The 23,810-nt window shown below is 46.1% G+C and overlaps 1 protein-coding gene across 2 annotated transcripts in view; it reads right to left on the bottom strand.

Moving 5' to 3' along the window:
* Positions 1 to 1,670, bottom strand: part of FEZ1 (fasciculation and elongation protein zeta 1) — a 49,568-nt gene extending 47,898 nt beyond the window's left edge. For both annotated transcript variants that reach the window (XM_062198451.1, XM_062198452.1), the window contains exon 1: positions 1,590 to 1,670. The gene's annotated coding sequence lies outside the window, so the exon portion shown is untranslated. The remainder of the gene's footprint in view (positions 1 to 1,589) is intronic.
* Between the last annotated feature and the right edge of the window lie 22,140 nt (positions 1,671 to 23,810).

The raw sequence follows: 23,810 nt of genomic DNA on the forward strand, positions 1-23,810 counted from the left end.
CTTGAAAGCAAGGGTTAATATAAGCCATAGTTTCCCCTCTTTATACCGCCCAAATCAAAAACAAACAAAAAATAGATACCTGCACGAAAAACAGCAGGAAGAAGGAACCACGGGGAATGTTTTTTTTTCTTTTCTTTATCAGAGCACAGGACTATAGTGTACCTCCTGTAACCTATTCCATTTATTTCAGCTCTCAATAGACTGTGGTTTGGAAAAGGAAAGACAAGCAGGGAGCTCAACAGAGACCCAGCAGGAACGCCAGTGAGCCTCCTCGGCGGGCAGTGATGCACTAGCCGCAGCACAAATCACCAGTCCCTGCTTTGCCAAGCTGAGCGAGTGGAGCAGAGGCAAAGCGACCTCACCGTGCCGCCCTTGCCGGCCCGCTGCACCTGCACACAAGCCCGATTCCATCTCCTTCTTGCCATTACTTGCTCCATAGATCAATTAATTCTGGGCCTCCCCATACCCGTCCCTAAAATCTGCGCTCCACAGATCCACCTTCAGATCCGCAGCCGGTGTACACGTCGTGCCAGCTGCACGTTTCGACAGAGAGTATTTCAATGCATATGGATCAGCAACCCCCTCCCCCTCCTCCGTCTCGGGTCCCCTCCCCCTCCCCGGCCTGTAGGGGCCAAGAAAGGCTCCTCCAGGCTGCACAATGGCTGGCGCTCACTGGAAGCGGGCTCACCCCGGGCAGGCCGCACACACACTTCACTGCCCGTTCGGCCGAACAAGATGAGGGCATTGGAGTGGGAGTGCGGTGCAGGTGGAGAGGTGGCCAGCGGCGAGCAGGGAAGGGTCGGGCAAGAGGGGGGAAGAGCCGGCAATGACAGCAGCGGTCCGGGCTCGGCCCGCCGCATGTTGAGCCCGGGCCCCCAGGACCGCGGCGCCCCCCACCCCGCCCCGCCCGCCCTTCCTCCTCCCTGCTCTGTAGTAAAACCCTCGCTCCCCCAGCGTCCGCGGCCGCTGCCAGCCGTTCTGACACTGCAGGAATGCACGGCCCCGCGCCCTGCGGAGGGGTAGCAGCCGGGAGGGGGTCAGGTTCTTAGGCACAAAGACGATTCTGGGGGAGTTTAAGGTGACCGGGCCAAATAACGGTCACGGGATGAGTACAGTCCCGCTGCTCCAGCACGATCGGGCAGCGTTCCCTGCCTCCCCTAGCCCCATCCCACTCCACCTCCCTACACACACACACATGTGCACACACGTGCATGCACACAAGGCCACGCGCGTGCACACACACATGTACATACATGCACAGCCACATGCACAAGGCGACACACGCGCGCGCACACGCCCGGCCTGCCGGAGGCCCACGCGCTGAGACCACGCTTGAAGTGTCCATCATCCTCTCCCCGGCCCTGCCCGGCGCTGCGTCCCGGCTGAGCCCTGCAGGAGGACGGTGCCTCCCAGCTCCTACTGTGCAATCCCGGGATGGGATGGGGTGGGGGTCCGCGGCTGCGGCGCCCCCCCCCCCCACCGTCCCGTCGAAGAACCCCGAGTCCAGGAGCCTCCTTCGCTACCCCCAATCCACCCCCACCTCCCGCAGTGACTCGGGTCCAGATTAAGGCGACCCCCCGCGATGGCACCTGTGCGGGTCCTGGCTGAGGGAGGCGGATCCCGGGACTCAGCCGGACACCCCCATCCACCGGCGGCGGCGAGCGGCCGGAGCGCAGCGCACGGGCAGCCGCGAGCGGGTGAGGCAGCCAGAGAGCGCTCCCCCTGCAGCTCCGGCGGCGCCGGGCTCCGCTCCCTCCTCCACCCCGCCCCCTCCCCGCGCTCGTGCCAGGGCCTCGGGGGGCGCGCTCGCGCTCGTGCACCCGCCCGACGGGCGCGCGCAGGGTTCAACGTCATCCGCTCGTTAGCATTCACAGCCTTCCTTGGAGCACATGGGCCTGCCATGATTAATATTTATGAATGACGGTTTCTCCCCCTCTTTCATACTGGCCTTTCTGCCTCCCTCATGAATATTCGGAAGTTCCAAGAGGGAGTGCGTGCGGTAACTACCAATATGGATGGTGCACAAGGCCTGGCGCTGTAGGGGCTGGATGAAGAGCAGGTGCATGGCGTTGTGGGCACACTCGCAGTCCCGCTGGGGCTCTGTGGACGTCCCATTCGCTGTAGCAGGGCTGAGGTGCTGCCGCAGAGGGAAGCCCCCCAATCTAAATCGGGTGCAGATCAAGTGCAGATCGCAAGCCAAAGGGGAGGCTACTGACAGGGATGCTTTTCTAGGCGAAGATGCAGATGGGAGCTGGATCCAGGCCGGAGAAGTCAGGTTTCAGGCCAGAGGGGACTTGTAATAACAGAGAGGGAAAAAAATTCAAAAGACTGAAACGGCCTGAGCCTCTGGGGCCTCCTTAAAATGTACTCCCCATTCATCGCCTGCCTACTGGGGTAAGCGTGTGCTCATGGGCGCTGCCGGGTACTGGGGACTCTCCCACCTAATGATTGCAGGCACCTAAGGTAGACTGCAGAACTGTGAGCTCAGGGAAGGAATCCGGGAAGCACGTGCACTTCTGTACAGCACCCTAGACCGAGCTGAGGACTTCAGCTCCAAGCGACAAGGACTTCAGCTCCTTTGTTCATTTGTGCATTCATTCCACAAACATTTCAATCATGAGACGGATGCTGGCAGGAGGATATTGTCCTGAGGAGAGGGAGGGTTGTCACTGTGCCCTTCTGGTGACATAACTGGTGGGTTTCTTCCTGTTAGAAAAAGAGGTGGTTAAAGGATCCCCAAGTCTGCTCTCCCAGAATCACACGCGGTTCTACAACGGGGCCAGGTGGGCTTCCCTGTGGCTCATTTCCTCATCTGCAGAATGAGGACGAGGACACGGTGGGCTCAGGGATGCCTAGGTGTTAAGCACTTCCAGGCACACAGGAAGCTCTGCGTGAGTCTTGGCTAATTCTCTTCTTTAGGAGAAGTTGGAGCATCTGATACAAGAGACCACTTTAATCCAGATCTGTGTGGGACACAGACTTGAGAGAGGACTGTGAGGAAGTCCCACAAAGTAATGAAGCACTTGGTCTGAGAGAACTCAGGTTCAAACGTCAGTGTTCCACTTCTTAGCTGCTGATGGAGCCTCAGTTTTCTCATCTGTAAAATGGGAATTCCAGGGGCTGGCGTTATGACACAGCCAATTAAGCTGCCACTTGCTGAGCCAGCATTCCATATCAGAGTGCTGGTTGGAGTCCCAGCTGCTCTGCTTCTGATCCACCTCCCTGCTAATGCATCTGGGAAAGCAGCAGCAGGTGACCCCAATACTTGGTCCCCCACCATCCACATAGGAGATCCAGATGGAGTTCTGGCTCCTGGCTTTGTCCTGGCCCAGCCTCGGCTGTTGGAAGATCTCTCTTTCTCTATTACTCTGCCTTTCAAATAAATAAAATAAACCTTTTTTTAATGAGGGTTCCAGTATCTACTTGCAAGCTTCTTGTTATGCATAATAAATTGCATGATGCAACATGCTTAGCACAGTCCCTGGCATACAACGAATATTCAATAAGTGAGTTCTGTTGTTCTTACGATTTTAATGAGAATGCAAAGGAACTGGACGCTAAGGACTGGTAGTCGAGGCACCTGGGATGAGGACGCCCTGAACATGAACCAGCTTGCTCTTCCAGCAAACATTTATTTTATGGTGCTAAAATATATATTTCATAAAATGCCTCATCTTAACCATTTTTGAAAACCATTTTTAAATGTGCAAGTCAGCAGTATTCATTGTATTCACGGTATTGTGCAACCACCACCACTATCCACCTGCAGTACTTTCTCATCATCCCAAACCAAAACGCTGCGCCACTGCACAGTGACTCTTCATTCCTCCCTCATCCGCCCCCACCATTCTACCTTCTGTCTCCACTAATTTGATTATATTCTGGGGAGCTTGTATGAGTGGAATCATGCAATATTTGTTCCTTTGGGGGTAGACACTGTGGCACAGCAGGTTAAGCCACCGCCTGGGAAGCTGGCATCCTATATAATGGTGGGTTTGAGTCTCAATTGCTCCACTTCTGATCCAGTTCCCTGCTAATGTACCTAGGAAAGCAGCAGATGGTGGCTCAAGTACTTTGGCCCCTGCCACCCATGCGGGAGTCCTAGATAGAGTTCCTGACTCTTGGTTTCATCCTGGCCCAGTACCGACTGTTGCAACCATTTTGGGAGTGAACCAGTGGACTAAAGATCTCTCTCCCTCTTTCTCTCTCTCTCTAATTCTGCCTTTCAAATAAATAAATGAATAAATCTTTTTAAAAATATGTGCTCTTTTGTATCTGACATATCACTTAGCATAATAGTTTCAAGATTCATCCATTTTATAGCCGTGCCATAATTTCATTACTTTTAAAGTCGAGTACATATGCTACATTTTGTTTTATATGCCCATCTGTTAATGGATATTTGGATTGTTTCCACCTGTGGGCTGTTATGAATAGTGCTGCTATGAGCATTGGTGTATAAAACTCCAGCAAACGTTGTTTGATTGTAGTCAATGACCTGAGCTAGAAGCTGGGAAAGTAAAAAAAAAAAAAAAAAAAGCCTCCCTTCAAGAGGTTCAGTGTTTAGTGTATTGTTTTCCAAACTCTGCTGCTGTGAAGCTGTAGTAGATCAAATAGTGCCATCCAAAACTTAGGCACATTTAGAATCTCAGAATATAATCTTTGTAGATGTCATTAGTTAAGATGAGGTGACCCCTAAATCCCATGTCTGGTGTTGTAAAAGGAGGAGAGGACACATAGAGACATATGGGACAAGGCCATGTCTGGTGTTGTAAAAGGAGGAGAGGACACACAGAGACATATGGGACAAGGCCATGTAATGATGGAGGCAGAGGCTGAAGAGACACAGGTGCAAGCCGAGCGACACCGAGGACCACCAGGGCCCTGCTGATATCTTGATTTCAAACCTGCAGCCTTCAAAACTGTGAACCTATACATTTCTGTTGTTTGAAGCCACCCAATTTCTTGGATTTTTTTTTTTACAATATTTATTTATTTATTTGAGGGGCAAAGTTACAGACAGAGAGAAGGAAACAGAGAGAGAGAGAGAGAGAGAGAGAGGTCTTCCAACTGCTGGTTCAGTCCCCAAATGGCTGCAATGACCTGAGCTGGGCAGATCTGAGGCCAGGAGCCAGGATCTTCCTCCGGGTCTCCCACATGGGTTCAGGGCCCCAAGGACTTGGGCCATCTTCTACTGCTTTCCCAGGCCATAGCAGAGAGCTGGATCAGAGGCGGAGCAGCCAGGACTCGAGCCGGTGCCCATAGAAGATGCCGGTGCCTCAGGCAGAGGTTTAACCCAATATGCCACAGCCACAGCCACAGCCCCTGCACAGTTCTTAATGGCAGCCCTAGGAAACACTTACAGACTTTTCCTAACTTAATATTTTATTTTTTGAGATAAAATATTTTTAATTTACTTTATAGACAAAGACTTAATGACTCTATTAAATAAAGAGTTAAACAAAAAGCAAAATGGCCATCAAGCAGGAAAATAGGGCAAGGCTTATAAATAATAATCAAATGAAAAGATGCTCAACCTCACCCATATAAGATAAATTGTAAAATAGTCACTCACACAAATTTTGATTCTGGAAAGTGGTATACTTCTATAAAAGCATTTAAATCTGTGGAACTGAGAACTAGATTTTAAACAAAGAACTATGATTGCTAGTGTACACATCAGGAAAAGAAAAAAATCATTCACAGATAAGCTAATTGTTTTAAACAATGATTTAGGTATTCAAATAAAAGTTAGTGAACACTTCATAAATGTTTGTCAAAGGAATGAACCAAAACAATGTTGCCTTCAATCAGGGTTTCTGAAACTTAGCACTACTGATATCTTGGATAAGAATGATTCTTTGTTGTTGGGGCTGTCTTGTGCATTGTAGGGTGTGTAGCAGCATTCCTGACCTTTAGTTGCTGGTAGCATCCCTCCAGCTGTATCAACCAAAAATGTCTAAACCATCACATGTTGAAGTGTGGGAACAAAATCACCACAGTTAAGAACCACTGCCTTGGCCGGCGCCGTGGCTCAACAGGCTAATCCTCCGCCTAGCGGTGCCGGCACATCGGGTTCTAGTCCCAGTCAGGGTGCCGGATCCTGTCCCGGCTGCCCCTCTTCCAGTCTAGCTCTCTGCTGTGGCCAGGGAGTACAGTGGAGGATGGCCCAAGTGCTTGGGCCCTGCACCCGCATGGGAGACCAGGAGAAGCACCTGGCTCCTGGCTTCAGATCGGCACAGCGCCGGCCATACCAGCCATTTGGGGGGTGAACCAACGGAAAGGAAGAACTTTCTGTCTCTCTCTCTCACTGTCTAACTCCGCCTGTCAAAAAAAAAAAAAAAAAAAAAGAGATAATGGATACTCAACAAATGTTTGTCAAAGGAATGAATCAAAACATGCCCATGTGCTCCGGAGTCTGAATAACTAGATTTAAACCTGACTCCATGGGCCGTTCATCTAGGCTCTTACTTCACCTCTCTAATAGTGTCTGCTTCTGGAGCGTCTCTGAATGCTGACTCCCTCAGCAGAGTATTTAGTGCCTGACAATAAAGCAAGGAGAACTGAGGCCGGGGCAACCTGTCGATTAGGAGGGGTACAGAAGGAACAATTGTGGTTGCTCCTGGGGTCCCACCAGTACCTCTCCAAGGCCTGATTCCAGGAGCTCTGGATTTACTTGCTGATAGAGTCAAGAATCAGAGTACACACACCGTATTTTAAGGTCATCTAGTCTACCTCCTGATCCGCCACAAAAAACGATGTCTCCCCCAGATAGCGTTAGACACAGCTTCCACTTAAACACCTGCTGTGGTGGAAACTTGACCTCACGGCACTGCCTGTTCCCTTTTCTCAATGGCTTTAGAGCTAGAACTGGCTTTTCAAGATGAGATGTTTGGGACAGCGCGATCTGTTTATGCTTTTCCTCTTTGTCCTTTGTTAGGAGAATTCTCAAAGAAGCCAGTTTTCCCTCCTGGAAATGAAGAGCAGAGTCTTTACTGAAAACCTACAGAAATCGCAATCCAGCAAATAGAGATGTGCTCGTACCTGCGTGCATTGTAAGACTACCTGATTTCTCCTTCATGGATAGTTCTCAAACCGCACTATTGAATTCAAGCCTATATTTACCTCCATCCTTAATCTCCGGGGTTGATTAAGCTTCATGATTTGTTTCCCCAAGGAAAATGGAATATTCCCCAAGATTCAAATCTATTTATAGCCACCTCATCAGGAGGTAATTACTCCCTACCAGAAAGCACATGCATAAAGAATAAGATCATATTACTTTCAAAAGAACAGGCAGTAGTAAAAAAAAAAAAGTTCACAATAAATCAGCCCCAAGAATAATAATAAATGTCAGAATAGTCACTTCTGTAAACTGATGAGAACACAAAATACAGAACTAGCTGACAGAAAGAATGAAATTCCTTAAGATGCTGAAAATTCCCGTAAGTGCAAATGTCATGACAAATTTTTGTCTGTACAAGTAGTGAATTGGCTATTTTAAGAACACAGAACCACAAATTTTAGTAGGAAAAGGAAAATGAGGTCCCTTTAGTGGGGGAATCTTTTAGATCAGAAAAGAAAAGTCATTCATATTCCATTCTCTGTGGCTCCTAGGTGATCAGAGCAGAGCAGCATGTGCCCAGGGTGACTGAGGGATGGGGCAGGCTTGTTGTGTTACAGAAGTGTGGAGTCTGTTCTTGTCTCAAGGGGATGAAGAATTATGAGGCAGACCATAAAGGAAGGGGGAGGGGTAAAGAAAGCAAAAGTTATTGGCAGATTTTATAGAGAATTGAGAATCAAGACTCCTGCTACCCCAAGGGCGGGGTCCATCAGGGTCTGGGTATTGGGGGTTTATGTAAGGAGTTGATATCAATTGATCAATTCTTCTACATGATTTCTGTGTGTTAGAGATCTGCTTTGATTTTTTTTTATATGTCTCAGTTAACAGTCACTTCAGAGATGTGATAGTTGAGAAATGTGTTGACTTGACCAATTAAGGCAGATGACGCCTACCTGGTAAGTTGCTAAGCACTTGAGACCTGCTGCTTTATGGTGGGTTCTGGGATGGTGCCAGAGCCTAGTTTCTCATAGGGTTATCTATGGGTATGGGACTCATTGTGTTCCCTAACAATCTTTTCATTTTCTTGGGGCAATGTCTTTTGTCTAATCAGTGGATGGCAGGTTTGACACAAACCTGTGATTCTCAGTCCCACAGGGACCCTTCCTAACTTGCCTGTTAACCCTACTAACTGCTGTCAAGTGTTGTCTCCATCTCTCAATAGGAAGCAGAGTCTAGACAAGAGTCTTGGGGGACTGGAGTGGGGGAGGCAGAGGACACTCACAAGGTGGCTCCACTCCTTTATCCCCCCTTTACACATTTTAGATCTTCCTGAGACCTTCAGTTCAAGCAGTAATTTCATTTGTATAAGCCTCTGAGGACTGGCTTCCACTCCCCCTCAAACCCACATTGAGCTCTATTTTCTGCTATCTCCAGTATGTCCAGTTATTCAGAAATGTGATGATTCAGGAATGAACTAGAGAAAATGGAAATGTCAAAGAACATTGTCACTTCCCTGCACTAGTCTCGTCATGTAGCAATCACTTCACCACCAGCAAACCCTCAATGGCCAGCATGCTGTGCACATGTGGCCCTGGGCTGCCACTGGGCTCTCTAAGACCTCGGCTCTGAGTTAGAACAGTGTTTTCAACCCTGTGAAAATGATGAGAAAAGAACCCACATGACCTCCAAAGGCCCATTTTCAGCAATTAGCCTTTTTCACAAAGTCATTTTAGCCAGGATTTAAATAATCAAGTCTCTCCTAGTTGTCACTTCCCATAACATGAGAGCAAGCCCCAAAGAAGTATCCTGGGCCGGCAATGAGCAAGGTTGCTCTGACAAAGAGTCTTTACTAGAAGGTCCGGCTCGTGGACCTTCTAAGCCCATCTCTTCACTCCCTTGTAAAATCCAATGTTAGCAAAAGAAACTTGTTAAGTTAGCTTAGCAAGAACCTCTCCACTCTCACTATCTGAGCACCCTTGATACCTAATCAGGCTCCCATCCTCCATCATCACAGGTAGCGTCTGGTCACCCTGGCCTGTCACGGCAAGAATTCTATTATGTCCTTAGCCAGAATCTCACTTACCCCCAAGGTTTCTTAGTCATTTCTCACCCACTAACTTTAGCCCCACCCCTGCCTGGTCTGTAGATCCCGTCTTGCCTGTGTGTATTTCAGATTGAGACTAATATCTCCCCTGCTCCAAAATTCCATTGCACGGACTTAGTGCTGTGGCTTAGTGGGTGAAGCTGCTCCTTGCTGTGCCAACGTCCCAGTGGGTGCAGGTTTGAGTCCTGGCTGCTCCACTTCCTATCCAGCTCTCTGCTATGGCCTGGATAATCAGTGGAAGATGGCCCAAGTGTTTAGGTCCCTAAACCCACATGGAAGACCTGGAAGAAGCTCCTGGCTTCAGCCTGGCCCAGCTCCAGCCGTTGTGGTCATTCGGGGAATGAACCAGCAGATGGAAGACCACTCTCTCTGCCTTTTCCTCTCTGTAGCTCTGCCTTTCAAATAAAAAAAAAAAATCTTTTTTTAAAAATCCCTTTGGGGCCATCAAAGAAGGAGGTACCTTTCTCTGAAGGGAGGAGAGAACTTCCACTTTGATTATGGCCTTGTCTAAATAAGGTCAGAGTTTATGAACTCAAGAGGCTTCCATAGCCTTGGCAGCTCACGACAAGAGCTTTGGATGACTGCTGATGTCATAAATAAGAGAGTCAATTGTTAAATCAGCAACGGGAGTCACTGTGCACCTACTCCCCATGTAGGACCTCTGTCCTTAATGTGTTGTACTATGCAAATTAACTGTAAAACTAGTCTTCAAACAGTACTTTATACTTTGTGTATCTGTGTGGGTGCAAACTGTCGAAATCTTTACTTAGTATATACCAAGTTGATCTTCTGTATATAAAGATAATTGAAAATGAAAAAAAAAATCCCTTTGTGGTAGTTCCCAAATCTACCACAATGGTCCTGAATAAAGTCTGCCTTGTGCTTTAATAAATATCATCAAATATTTGCTTTCTCTAACAGCTCCCTTAAAAACATATAGAGCAAATGATCTTCTACAAAATTCTTAACATGGCCTGGTACCGCAACTGTATTTTGGAGAGCTATGAAAAGAAAATTTAGTGTTGGATATTGATCAGAGCCCAGTACTGGGAGAAGCCAAGGCTGCAGGGCACTGATTGGTGTCTTAGAAACACACAAAGCAGCTAAGCTTACAATGAATAGAAAACCAGATGCTGTGCGGGGCTTGGCAATCTTAGATCATTCTAAATCTGCTCATTCTGTGGATTTGCATATTCAAATAAATCCAGATTCATTGCAGGTTAAGAATTTGTTCATGGCATGTAAGGCTGGGACATGAATAGAATGCAAAATGTGTAAATCAAAGGAAGCTCACTTACAACCTATTAGAAATATTGGCTCCAAATCTGGTAATGGCAGCTTTATGGCTTTAAAAAAATGAATACGAGATATTCTTAAATCCTTTTGTAAACCTTGTCTAGGACAGAAAAACATTTGATCCATATTAAGTAATCCAGTTCTGTACTATTTGCAAGACCTGGAAGAATTCCCAGTGTAGTGTTTCATATAATTGTGTGTTTATGGCTGATCTAATGTGTAGACCACATTAAAAGAGAAGAAAACTAAAGGGAAAGGGAACACTCCAATAGGCTGGCGTCAGGAGATCTGGATTTCAGCGTCAACTTTACCGTTTGTTAGCTGTGTGACCCAGGGAAAATTACTTGGGTTTTCTAAACCTCAACCTTCTTATATGCCATCAAGGGTTTAGAATAAAATCCTTTCCTGCTCTTAAACTCCGTTGTCATCTCAAAAATTTGTACCTGACTCCATTTTTTTTTCTTAGCAATTTTATTTATTGTGACATTGTTCAGAAAAGGTGAGTATATGTGCATATATATAATTTTGTGTTTTTTTAATTTACTTATTTATCTGAAAAGCAGAGTCACAGAGAGGCAGAGGCAGAGATAGAGGAGAGAGTCCAATTTTGTTAAAAATGACTCCAAACATATTAACTGATCATGGAATGCCTTAATATTTTGCCTTGTTTCTCCATTTGCAGATCCATACACAATTCACAGGGATGTTGTGAGAAAGAGAAAAAACAATATTTCATTGTACAAAACTCCAGGTAGAGAGCAAAGACAACTAAATCTACAAATTAACTCTAAATTTCATTTTATTTACAAATTTTCACTAACCAGAGATTAATTGCAACTCAGTCATTAAAAACAAACAAAAAAAAAAGGTTATGGGAGCAGACATTGTGGAGCAGCAGATTAAACCACCACTTGGGATACCCAGTATCCCATACTGGAATTGGTTCAAGTCCTGGATGCTCTGTTTCCAATCTAGCTCCCTGCTAATGTACGTGGGAGAGCAGCAGATGATGGCCCACACATGTAGGAGACCCAAATGGAGTTGCATGCTTCTAGTTTGGCCTAGCCAAGACTAGGGCCATTGTAGCCACTTGGGGAATTCACAAGAAGGTGGAAGATCTCTTCCCTTTCTCTGTCACTTTATCTTTCAAATAAATGAAATGAACCTGAAAGAAGGAAAGGAAAGGAAAGGAAAGGAAAGGAAAGGAAAGGAAAGGAAAGGAAAGGAAAGGAAAGGAAAGGAAAGGAAAGGAAAGGGAAGGGAAGGGAAGGGAGACAACCTTAGATTTTATGTCCATTGGATATATTTTTTAAAAGATTTATTTATGGGCTGGTGCTGTGGTGTAGTAGGTTAAGCCTCCATCTCTGCCATCCTACATATGCGCCAGTTCAAGTCCTGGCTGCTCCACTTCCAATCCAGCTCCCTACTGGAGCAGTGGAGTATTTCTCAAGTGCATGGACCCCTGTACCCACATGAGAGACCTGGAGGAAGCTCCTGGCTCCTGGCTACAGATTGGTCCGGCTTTGGCCATTTCGGCCATTTTGGAACTGAACCAGTGGGTGGAAGACCTCTCTGTCTCTCTTTCTCTCTGTGACTCTGCTTCTCAAATGAATCTTTTTTAAAAAAAGATTTATTTATTCATCTGAAAGGCAGAATCACAGACAGACACAGAGAGTTCTTCCATTTTCCAGCCCAGTCTCCAAATGTCCTCAAAGGCCAGAGCTGGGCCAGAATGAAACCAGGAGCCAGGAATTTTATCCGGGTCTCCCACGAGGGTTCAGAGGCACAAGCACTTGGGCCATCCTATGATTATTTCCCAGGCTCAGTAGCAGGGAATTAGATCAGAAGTGGAACAGCTGGGACCTGAACCGGTGCCCATATGGGATGCTGGCTTTACAAATGGCAGCTTAACCTACTGTACTACAACACTAGCCCCAATAAATAAACCTTAGGAAAAAAAATTCTCTGACTTGGGCCGGCACTGTGGCGTAGCAGGTTACCCTTGTCTTCAATGTGTTTCATATTTATATATGATTGTATATGTGGGCCACACAGTCTGATAAACCATAAAATAATTCGATCAGTACATATGCACAAAATTTTGTACCAGAATACCCATAGCAGCTTTATTCATGGAAACTAAAATAGCAAAAAAGAACCCTCAAATAGCTATTAGAGGATGGTTAGATCAACAAGCTGTGGTACATCTATGTGGCTAAATACTATTTATCCATAAAAGAACAAAATACTGAGACATGCTACAACATGCATGAACCGTGAAGATACTTTGCCAGCTGAAAAGAGCCAGACACAAAGACTCTTACTAATTCCAAGAGTCCATTTGTGTGAAGAACCCCAAAAAGGCTGAGTTTGCTCCCCCAAAGTGCAGCAAATCAATCACTGACACTAGGGTGGTGGTGAAAGAAAGTAGTTTACCTTGCAGTGCACAGAGCAAGGAGTCAGGCAGCTCTCGCTTAATTGCCAGTCTCCCCAAGGATTAAGGGTGGTGAATTTTTTAGGGAGTTGAGCAGTGCGTGATGAGCTCAGGTGTGGATCTCCGGCCTGTCCACAGTGCCCATGGTCTTGCTGAGCCATCCTTACTCTTGTGCCATTCCCTTAATTTAGTGAGTTAATCTTTAGCAAGGAGTAGGTACATAATCATCAAAGTGAGGAGAAAGGATCTGTAAGCTGAGGAGGAGATACTGGGGCTTGACAAAGCCTGCATCAAAGGTGCCAGGGGAGGGGCTCCGGTTCAATATGAAATGCGCAGAAAGGGCAAATGGATAGGGGCAGCAAGTAGATTAGTTGTTGCCAGGGGGCTTCTAGGAGTGATTGTTAATGGTGTGTAGTATGTGAGTTCTTTAGTTTTTTTCTTTTTTGGGGGGGAAGGGGGGAGTGATGAATATGTACTAAAATTAGGCAGTAAAATTAGGAAGTTTACTTATGATTTCACAACTCTATGACTATACTAAAACTTATGGACTTGCCACTTAAATGGGGCAAGTTTTATAGAATATCCTTATATCAAAGTTTTTATTTGTTAAATGTTAATGCATTTAAATCAAACAAATAGACACTTGGCCAGATCTCAGGTGACGCTCCAGAACCATGTACGCAGAGCCATTTCTGAGGAGCCAGCAGAGTAACACGTGTAGCTATCATCTGTGTGCCTACTATCCACAGAGCTGCACCCACCACATATTGTTAGTAAAGTGGTGCCATCTTCCCAAGCCCAGCCTGGCTTACTAGAAGTCAGGTGACCAGATGACCCAATCACAAGTGTCAGCTCCACCCCCACCCTAATGGGATCTGCTGCCCCCACTTCCTTACCTCTGCAAAGCTGTATAAGACCTGTTCTCCCAGCACAGGCTGCTGTTCTCTCAGGCACTGGGGTGCAGCCTTTTGGGTTTCCCCCATCAGACAATAAACCTTTTCCCCTACTCCAGTGTTCAGTGTGTTTTGTGGTGACCTTTCACATATTGCTTGTTATCTCACTTAGTATTCACTATGATCTTATAGAGTATGTATTCTTTTAAAATATTTATTTATTTATTTGAAAGTCAGTTATAGTGAGAGAAGGAGAAACAGAGAGAGCGAACTCCCATCCCCTGGTTCACTCTCTAAATGGTCTCAAAACCTAGGGTTCGGCCAGGCTGAGGCCAGGAGCCAGGAGCTTCTTCTGGATATCCCACATGGGTGCAGGGGCCCAGAGACTTGGACCATCTTCTGCTTTCCCAGGCACATTAAGAGGAAGCTGAATTGGAAGTGGAGTAGCCAAGACTCAAACCAGCCCCGATGTGGAATGCCAGCACTGCAGGCCATGATTTAACCCGCTGTGCCACAGCACCAGCCCCCTAGAGTACGTATTATCATCCTCTGTTTTGGAAGAAGAGGAAATGGACTCTGAGAGATGGAGTGATACGTTCCAGGCTCACACAGCTAAGAAGGGTGGGGCGGGGAGAACCACCTGACACCAATGCCCTGGGTCTTTCTAATTCCCACTCTGCCCAGGAGAGAACCCCAAAACCACAGGGATTCTAGCTGAACCTAGAAAAGGGCTGGCAGGGTGCTGCCAACTGACCTGCTGCCTCACTCCTTCCTCTCCAGTAAAAGTGCTTTAATCTGCCTTCTAGCCTGTTAGATTCTAGTGATGGGAGCCTGTGAATTCATTGCCAATAGATGCAACAGAATAGAGTATTATTTATATATGCCTGGGGGAGTCTTCAGGAAAGAGCAACCCCTATAGGAATAGCCAGGGGACAGACAAGACAGGAGAGTAAAGAGGTAAACCTTTGGGACTCAAGTTAACAAAACAAACTCACCTGGGGTTTATGTAAATTAGCATAATATGCAATGAATCTCAGAGCTATAAATAATAAGGATAAGGTGAGCTGGGCCCAAAAATCATAAATTAGTAACCTAAAGAACACTGGGGAGGCTGGTGTTGTGGCAAAGTTGGCAAAGCTGCTGTCTGCGATGCCAGCATTCCATTTGGGCACCAATTCATGTCTTGGATGCCCCACTTCTGATCCAGCTCCCTGTTTATGACCTGGGAAAGGTGGCCTAAGTGCTTGGGACCATACACCCACACGGGAGACCCAACTGAAGCTCCTGGGTTCTGGCTTTGGATTGGCCCAGCCCCAGGCTGGCCATTGCAGCCATCTGGGGAATTAAGCAGAGGATGGAAGATCTTTCTCCCTCTCTCTCTCTCTCTCTCTTTTCCCTCTATATAACTCTGTCTTTCAAATAAATAAATAAATATATTAAGAAAAAAAAAACAGGCCGGCGCCGTGGCTCAACAGGCTAATCCTCCACCTTGCGGCATCGGCACACCGGGTTCTAGTCCCGGTTGGGGCGCCAGATTCTATCCCGGTTGCCCCTCTTCCAGGCCAGCTCTCTGCTATGGCCCGGGAAGGCAGTGGAGGATGGCCCAAGTGCTTGGGCCCTGCACCCGCATGGGAGACCAGGAGAAGCACCTGGCTCCTGGCTTCGGATCAGCGCAATGCGCCGGCCGCAGTGGCCATTGGAGGGTGAACCAACGGCAAAAAGGAAGACCTTTCTCTCTGTCTCTCTCTCACTATCCACTCTGCCTGTCATAAAAAAAGAAAAAAACAAAATTGGGCATGGAGATAGCTGGGAATGGAGACTGAGCAAATGGGAGAATGGGAGGTAAGAAGGCAGAAGGAGCTCATAGCTCATAGCATGATGAACATTTTTCATAAAGGGCCCTATATGGACTTTCCATGGGGTATAAAATCCACAGCTCGCTTCCTTTCAACAGCTTTCTTCTTCTGAGAAGAGCCCCTCCCAGCTCGTTCCTGGAGTCTTCTCTTTGGGGCCTTTCTGTCTCAGAAGGTCCCTCTCTCTGAGCTTCCAGAGCTCTCTCTGTTCATTTCAATAACAATTGGCTTTACCTTTCACTTACCGCTCTGAGTCTCTGTCTGCATTCTTTGATGAACATGAGACAAGAACCTGGGTGACAAGGACAACTAGGACAAGCACGCCTACTTCACCAGGATGGCCACAAAAGTCTCAACAAGCATACTAAACTCCACCCTATCTGTATATTTTGTTGAGGAGCCACCTGTTGCTGTGGATTCGTTCTGAGAGGAGGAACGTGGTGGGGGCAAGAGGCACAGAGTCACCACACAGACCCCGGGAGTCGGGTGAAAGCAGGCCAGAGGCGAGCAGCCCGCAGACTCGTTTATTTCAGTTCGTACAGCAGCTTATATAGCCGAGGCAGCCAATCTGGTGAAGGGGTGGTTTATGCCCTAACCAATCAAAACCTGTTGCCAGGCAGGCTCCATTGCCAGTAGCCATCTTGGCATGGCCTTCTCATTTCACCACAGCCACCCTCATCTCTTAAGAGACTGGTGATATGAGAGGGGCCTTTTATTGACTCTGGATCCTGCTTGGGGATCCTTCTTGGGTTCCCTTCTCCCCTTTTGTCTCTTTATAGGCAACTCCCTGGCCTACTTATTGATAGCTGTCGCTCCGTGTGGGGAGGCCCACTCACACATGAATGTATATCCATGCTCTCCCTTTTAAGTATTCTGTTCTCACTTGTGAACTGTATTCATACCTCTTCCTTAATTCTTATTTCTGTGGGGACAAGAACTTAGAATAAAGATTAAGACACCTAGGCCCTTAACAGTGAGTTCTTGGTCCATTTGTTTGTATTTTACTACATCCTAAGCCAACCTCAGCCGTGTTGCAAAGATTGTCTTCTTTGTGTGTGTGTTTATGTCTTAAAGATTTATTTATTTGAAAGGCAGAGTTAAAGAGAGGCAGAGATAGAGAAGGAGAGAGAGAGAGAGATGTGTTCTATCTGCTGGATCGCTCCCCAAATGGCCTCTAGGGCCAGGGCTGGGCCAGGCAGAGGCCAGGAGCCAGGAGTTTCTTCCAGGTCTCCCACGTGGGTGGCAGAGGCCCAAGCACTTGGACCATCTCCCGCGGCTTTCCCAGGTGCATTAGCAGGGAGCTGGATAGGAAGTGGAGCAGCCAGGACTCGAACTAGCGCAATAAGGGATACCGGTATCACAGGTGGAGGCTCAACCCATTTGCCACAATGCCGGCCCTGTGTTTTTTTTTTTGTTTTTTTTGTTTTTTTTATTTCTTGCTTTACGTGCTGGGTGGAAATGTCCTCATCCCTAGATGAGTTCTGAGAGCTTTGAGCTGTATCTCCCAGCCCCTATTCCTTTCCTGGTGCTGCTGAGCTACCCTTCAGAACATCATAAGCCTCGGTCTTGGTGCCCAGTTTGGCTTACAGCCTTGCCCCAAGGTTTTCCTGAACTGAATTAAGGAGTAAGGTCTGGGCTCGTGAGTGGCTTCTCCCTCAGCACAGCTAGAGAGCTAAAGGACAAGCCAGCCACGCTTTCCTCCTCCCTTTCTCTCCCCAGCAGGACGGAAGGCTGCTTTCCCCTCCTCTCTTCCTGAGGACTACTTCCCACTGTTTCCCTCCCTGCTACTCCCTCCCAGCTGCCTTTCACGTGCCTGCCAGGTTGCCATGCCAATAAAATTCCCATGGTTACCAGAAAGAGCTGCTGCATTCCCATAGGCAGCTCAGATCTCCAAAAGAGCAAGAGAAGAGGAAAAAAAAAAAAAAAGAGGAAAGGACAGCAGAAGGGTCCTTGACCCAAGAGATGTTGGGAAGAGGGAGCTTCTTTAGCCATGATGTCTCCAGGCTGGACCTTGGATGGAATCTGTCTCTATTCAAGTTCACTCTCTCCTAAACCTGGGGAAAAAGATGTCTGGCACTGTTTCAAGTCTATTGTTTTGCCTGGTGTGGGGTCCAAATACACACTACATTGTGAAGATCATGGTAATATGTAAATATACTAATGCATCTGTGCTTTTTGTCCAGCTAGGAACCAGCAAAATGCAAATCATGTTCCGCTGTCCCCACCCTGAGATTCCTTGTCAAAGATCTGCTTTTTTTTTTTTATCCCTCTCTGGATTGCTACCTTAGGCCACACAATTTTTTCTTAAACAAAGTTTGTTTTTCTCAAATATAAAGAAATATATTTTGGTATGCAATTCAAAATACAGAAAATCATTCATAGTTCCAAAATAAAAATATTTGTCCTTTTTTTAAATATAGCTTTTGTTATCACCAGTTTCTATTTAAGTTGTAGAACATTGTTTCTGAAACATGATTTCTTTTATTCATAACTGCAATGGTGGATTTTCTTTCTGCTTTTATCAGTTGTCAATAAAACATGGCAGGGGCTGGCGTTGTGGTACAGTGGGTTGAGAAGTTACTTGCAATGCCAACATCACATATAGGAGTGCTGCTCTACTTCTGATCCACTTTCTGCACTTTCCACGGGGAAAGCAGCCTATGCTGGCCCAAGTACTTGAGTTCTTACTATTTATATGGGAGACTTAGATGGAGTTACCGTCTCCTGGTTTTAGCTCCAGCTGATGCAGGCATTTGGAGACTAAACCACAAGATGGAAAATTCTCTCTCTCTCTCTCTCTCTCACTAATTACCTTTCAAATAAATAAATCTTTTTAAAAAACAAACACACAAAAAATCAAATTACCATATGATCCAGCAATTCAAGTTGTAGATATGTATATACTCAAGAAGAATGGAAACATATGTCCATATCCTTGTATGTATATATACATATATATGCTCATAACAGAATCATTCATAATAGTAAAAAAAATAAAAACAAGATAAATATTCACCAAATAACAAAATGATAAAGAAAATGTGGTATATCCATGCAATAGGATATTATTCAGCCATAAAAGAGGTGACATATAATGAAACATTTGGCTTTGTGGTTAGGACACCAGTTAAGAGAGCTGCATCCTACAACAGAGTACTGGGTTCAATTCCTGGCTCCAGTTCTTAATTCCAGATTCCTGCTAATACAGATTCTGGGAAGCAGCTGGTGATGGTTCAAATAATTGAGTTTCCACTACTAATGTGGAAGACTTAGGCTAAGTTTCATCCTGGCCCAGCAATGGCTGTTGCAGGCATTTGGGGAATGAACAAGCAGATAGGAGCTGTGACTCTGTCTCTCAAACAAATAAATATATAAATACATTTTTTAAAGTAATAAAGTGCTGGAGCCAGTACTGTGGTGTAGTGGGTAAAAGCTACCACCTGCAGTGCATCCTATATAGGCACTGGTTCAAGTTCCAGCTTCTCCACTTTCCATCCAGCTCTCTGCTATGGCCTGGGAAGGCAGTAGAAGATGCACCATGTTGGCCGGCGCCGTGGCTCAATAGGCTAATCCTCCACCTTGCGGCGCCAGCACACCGGGTTCTAGTCCTGGTCGGGGCACTGGATTCTGTCCTGGTCGCCCCTCTTCCAGGCCAGCTCTCTGCTATGGCCCGGGAGTGCAGTGGAGGATGGCCCAAGACCTTGGGCCCTGTACCCCATGGGAGACCAGGAGAAGCACCTGGCTCCTGCCTTCAGATCAGCACAGTGCGCCAGCTGCAGTGCGCTGGCTGCGGCGGCCATTGGAGGGTGAACCAACGGCAAAGGAAGACCTTTCTCTCTGTCTCTCTCTCTCACTGTCCACTCTGCCTGTCAAAAATAAAAAGAAAGAAAAAAAAAAAAAAAAGATGGACCACATCCTTAGGCCACTGCATCCATGTGAGAGACCCGGAAAAAGCTCCTGGCATCCATGTGTAGACCATGTGTAGGGTGGAGTTCCTGGTTCCTGGCCTGGCTCTAGCCTGGCTCAGACCTGATTGCTGTAGTTATTAGGGAAGTGAATCAGTGGATAGAAAAACAAACTCTCTCTCTCTCTCTCTCTCTCTCTCTCTCTCTCACTGCCTTTCAAATAAATAAATAAATCTTTAAAAACCAAATAATATATAATATACATGTGTTATATAATGAGGTGACTCTAAGTTGGCCTTGAATAACTTTAGGATGCAGGCTGGTCACCAGAAAGGTCCAACCATGAGTGGAGGGTTGGAACTTTCAACCCCACTCTACTCCCTGACCTCAGGGGAGAGAGGGAAGATAGATTGGAGACTGAGTTATTCACCAGTGGCCAATAGTTTAACCAATCTTGCATACATAATAAAATCTCTGTAAGAATCTTTTAAGTGGGCCAGCACTATGGCTCAGCAGGTTAAAGCCACAGCCTATAGCACCAGTATCCCATTTGGGCTCTGGTTCAAGTCCCAGCTGCTCCGGTTCCAATCAGGCTCCCTGCTAATGTGCCTGGGAAAGCAACTGAGGATGGCCCAGGTCCTTGGGCCCCTGAATCCATATGGGAGACCCCGAAGAAGATCCTGGCTCCTGGCTTTAGCCTGGCCCAGCCCTGTCCATTTTGGCTGTTTGGGCAATAAACTAGCAGATGGAAGATATCTTTCTGTCTTTCCTCTCTCTGTAAACTGACTTTCAGATAAATAAATAAATCTTTTTTAAAAAGAGAAAATTCCAAAAATTGCGGCAAAGTAAAATATTTTTGTCTATATATATGCAAATTAATTCTATTAGGTGAAGGTTCACTTGACTTTCCTCTTCTCCAACCCTTAGAAAAAGATGGGGAGTTGGGGGGTGAGGACGATTGGCAGGCAGTTAGAGTTGCCCCTTGGGACACCTGCATTCCGTTTTGGAGTGCTTGGCTCTTCCCATTCAACTTCCTCTAATGCACATGTTGCAAGGCAGCAGTTGATGCCTTAGGTACTTAGGTCCCTACTGCCCACATGGGAGATCTAGGTTGGAATTCTAAGTCCCTGGCTTCAGCTTGTGCAGTCCTGGCTTTTGCAGGCATTTGGGGAGAGAACCAGCAGATGGAAGATTCTCTCTCTCTAGGCTAATCCTCCGCCTGCAGCGCCAGCACACTGGGTTCTAGTCCCGGTGGCGGCACCAGATTCTGTCCCGGTTGCCCCTCTTCCAGGCCAGCTCTCTGCTGTGGCCCAGGAGTGCAGTGGAGGATGGCCCAAGTCCTTAGGCCCTGCACCTGCATGGGAGACCAGGAGAAGCACCTGGCTCCTGGCTTCGGATCAGCACAGTGCGCCGGCCGCAGCGGCCATTGTGGGGTGAACCAACAGAAAAGGAAGACCTTTCTCTCTGTCTCTCTCTCACTGTCCACTCTGCCTGTCAAAAGAGAGAGAGAGAGAGAGAAAGAGAGAGAGAGAGAGAGATCCTCTCTCTCTCCCCCACTATCTCTCTGCCTTTTTAATAAAAATAAAGAAAAAGGCAAGGGTGGGCATTGAGCCTCTGCTTGGGATACCCACAACCCATATTGGAGTACCTGCCTCCCAAGAATGTTTTTTAAAAAATAATCTCCAACCTATGAGAAACTAGCCCCTGCTTACCTAAAGCCTACCTTTCCAGGCCAAGCCAGTGCACGACTATTGTGTAATAAACCAAAATTTACTGGGGCCAGCGCTGTGGCATTGCAGGTAAAGCTGCTGCTTGTAGTGCAGGCATCCCATATGGGTGCCAATTCAAGTCCTGGCTGCTCCACTTCCTAACCAGGTCTCTGCTCTGGCCTGGGAAAGCAGTAGAAGATGGCCCAAGTCTTTGAGATCCTGCACCCACATGGGAGACCCAGAGGAAGCTCCTGGCTCCTGGCTTCAGATTGGATCAGCCCAGCTGATATGGCCATTTTGGGAGTGAACCAGAGGATTAAAGACTCTCTCTCTCTCTCTTTCTCTCTCTCTCTCTCTCTGTGTGTCTGTGTAACTTTGCTTTTCAAATAAATAACATAAATATATTTTTAAAAAAAATTTACTGTCACGGGGCCGGCGCTGTGGCGCAATGGGTTAACGCCCTGGCCTGAAGCACCAGCATCCCACATGAGCACCAGTTCTAGTCCCGGCTGTTCCTCTTCCAATCCAGCTCTCTGCTATGGCCTGGGAAAAGCAGTAGAAGATGGTCTAAGTCCTTGAGATCCTGCACCCACATGGGAGACCCGGAAGAAGCTCCTGGCTCCTGCTTTGGCGCAGCTCTGGCCATTGTGGCCATCTGGGGAGTGAACCATAGGATGGAAGCCCTCTCTCTCTGCCTCTCCTCTCTCTATGTAACTCTGACTTTCAAATAAATAAATAAATAAATCTTTCAAAAAAAAAATTTTACTGTCATGGCACACACAACCTGTGACCAGAATTTGATTGCCTTGGAACATTTCCCAAGACTTATGAAAGTCATTGAGCTTATGTCTCTTTGGCTTAGGTCACCCATATTCTGCTCTGAGTAAACCTTTTTACAGAGATGTTGATATCTTAACAGGCATTTTGCTTGTTTGTCTGTTTTCATCTGTAAGACAGCTTTGTTTCACCTTCTTTGGAAATTACCCTTTAATTACCTCTGTTTCTGCAAAGAAGCACTTCTCATCCTAAGCTGAGGGTAAACACTTATTTAACAAAAGGTTTCAATATAGGTCTATTTTATCTTTCAACTATCTGGTAATCACATCTGAAGAAATTGGGCTTTCAAATGTTCAATATGGATAGTAGTGAAAGCTTACATTTCCTGAGTAATTTACTTTTCAGGCACCATTTTTAGTACTTTATTTGCATTATCCCTATGAGATAAGTACTGAGAACCAAAACCATACCCTGCTGTCTACAATAAAAAGAGGATGCTGTTCACCATCTTCATTAACATTACCTTCTTTCCCTGGACGGTTTTCCCCAAGCAAATGGTTTGATTGCCCATTACAGGAATCTTTCAAAAGGCCCATCAACTTTCGATGGAAAGCATCAATAGACAGTTTGCATGCTAAGATTCTTTGAATCCTATAAAAAGGAAAGAAAGACTGGTAGCTACTACAACATGGATGGACCATGAAGACATTATGCTAAGGGAAAGAAGCCAGTCATAGAAGAGTGCATATTATATCATTCTATTTCCAAGGATTCAATAGGCAAACAGAACAGACAGAGCTTTTACCCTCCCAATCCTCCTTTTCTCTTAATAGACAAATTCATAGAAACAGAAAGTAGATTTGTGGCTGCCTAGCAGCAATGATGGTGGAATGGTTGGGCAGAGATTTTCTTTTGGAATAATGAAAATATCCTAACATAGAATAATGGTTATACAACATTGTGGATATAATGAAAAATACATTGAATTAAATACTTAAATGTGTGAATTATATAGTATATGAATTATATTCAGTGAAGTAGTTCCTCATTAAATCCCTCTTTGTAACCAGAATTTAGAAGGGTGTCATTTTTGTGATTTTCAAAATTGTGTATGTGTGTTGGGGGAAATCCTGGAGTTATATGAAGGTCTTTTCAAGTAAATATAAAAATCAGAAATTGGGGCTGGCGCTGTGGCACAGCGGATAAAGCTGCCGTCTGCAATGCCAGCATCCTAAATGGGTGCTGGTTCGAGTTCCAGCTGCTCGACCTCTGATCCAGCTCTCTGCTATGGCCTGGGAAAAGCAGTAGAAGATGGCCTAAGTCCTTAGACCCCTGCACCCGCATGAGAGACCCGGAAGAAACTCCTGGCTCTTGGCTTTGGATCGGTTGTGGCCATCTGGGGAGTGAGCCAGCAGATGAAAGACCTCTCTCTTTGCCTCTCCTTCTCTCTGTGTAACTCTGACTTTCAAATAAATAAATAAATCTTTAAAAAGAGAGAGAGAGAGAGAGATAGTGCCTAAAAGACTACTCAGAATTGAACAAAATCCTTTGAATTTTCTCTTGGAATGAGGAAAAATATAAATATAGGAACCTAATTCACTAGTTTATTGTTTAATGGCATTTACTTATCTTCTTAAAACTTGTGAGGTATTGGTGTGTGTGTGTGTGTTTGATATGAATTATTATTACATAGATTTGGACATATGTGTGACTCAAGTTATAATGTTGACAATAATTTTAATACATTAAAATACTATAAATATGTTTGTTGTGGGC

The sequence above is a fragment of the Lepus europaeus genome, chromosome 7 (genome assembly GCF_033115175.1).
Source record: "Lepus europaeus isolate LE1 chromosome 7, mLepTim1.pri, whole genome shotgun sequence".
Taxonomy (NCBI): Eukaryota; Metazoa; Chordata; class Mammalia; order Lagomorpha; family Leporidae; genus Lepus; species Lepus europaeus.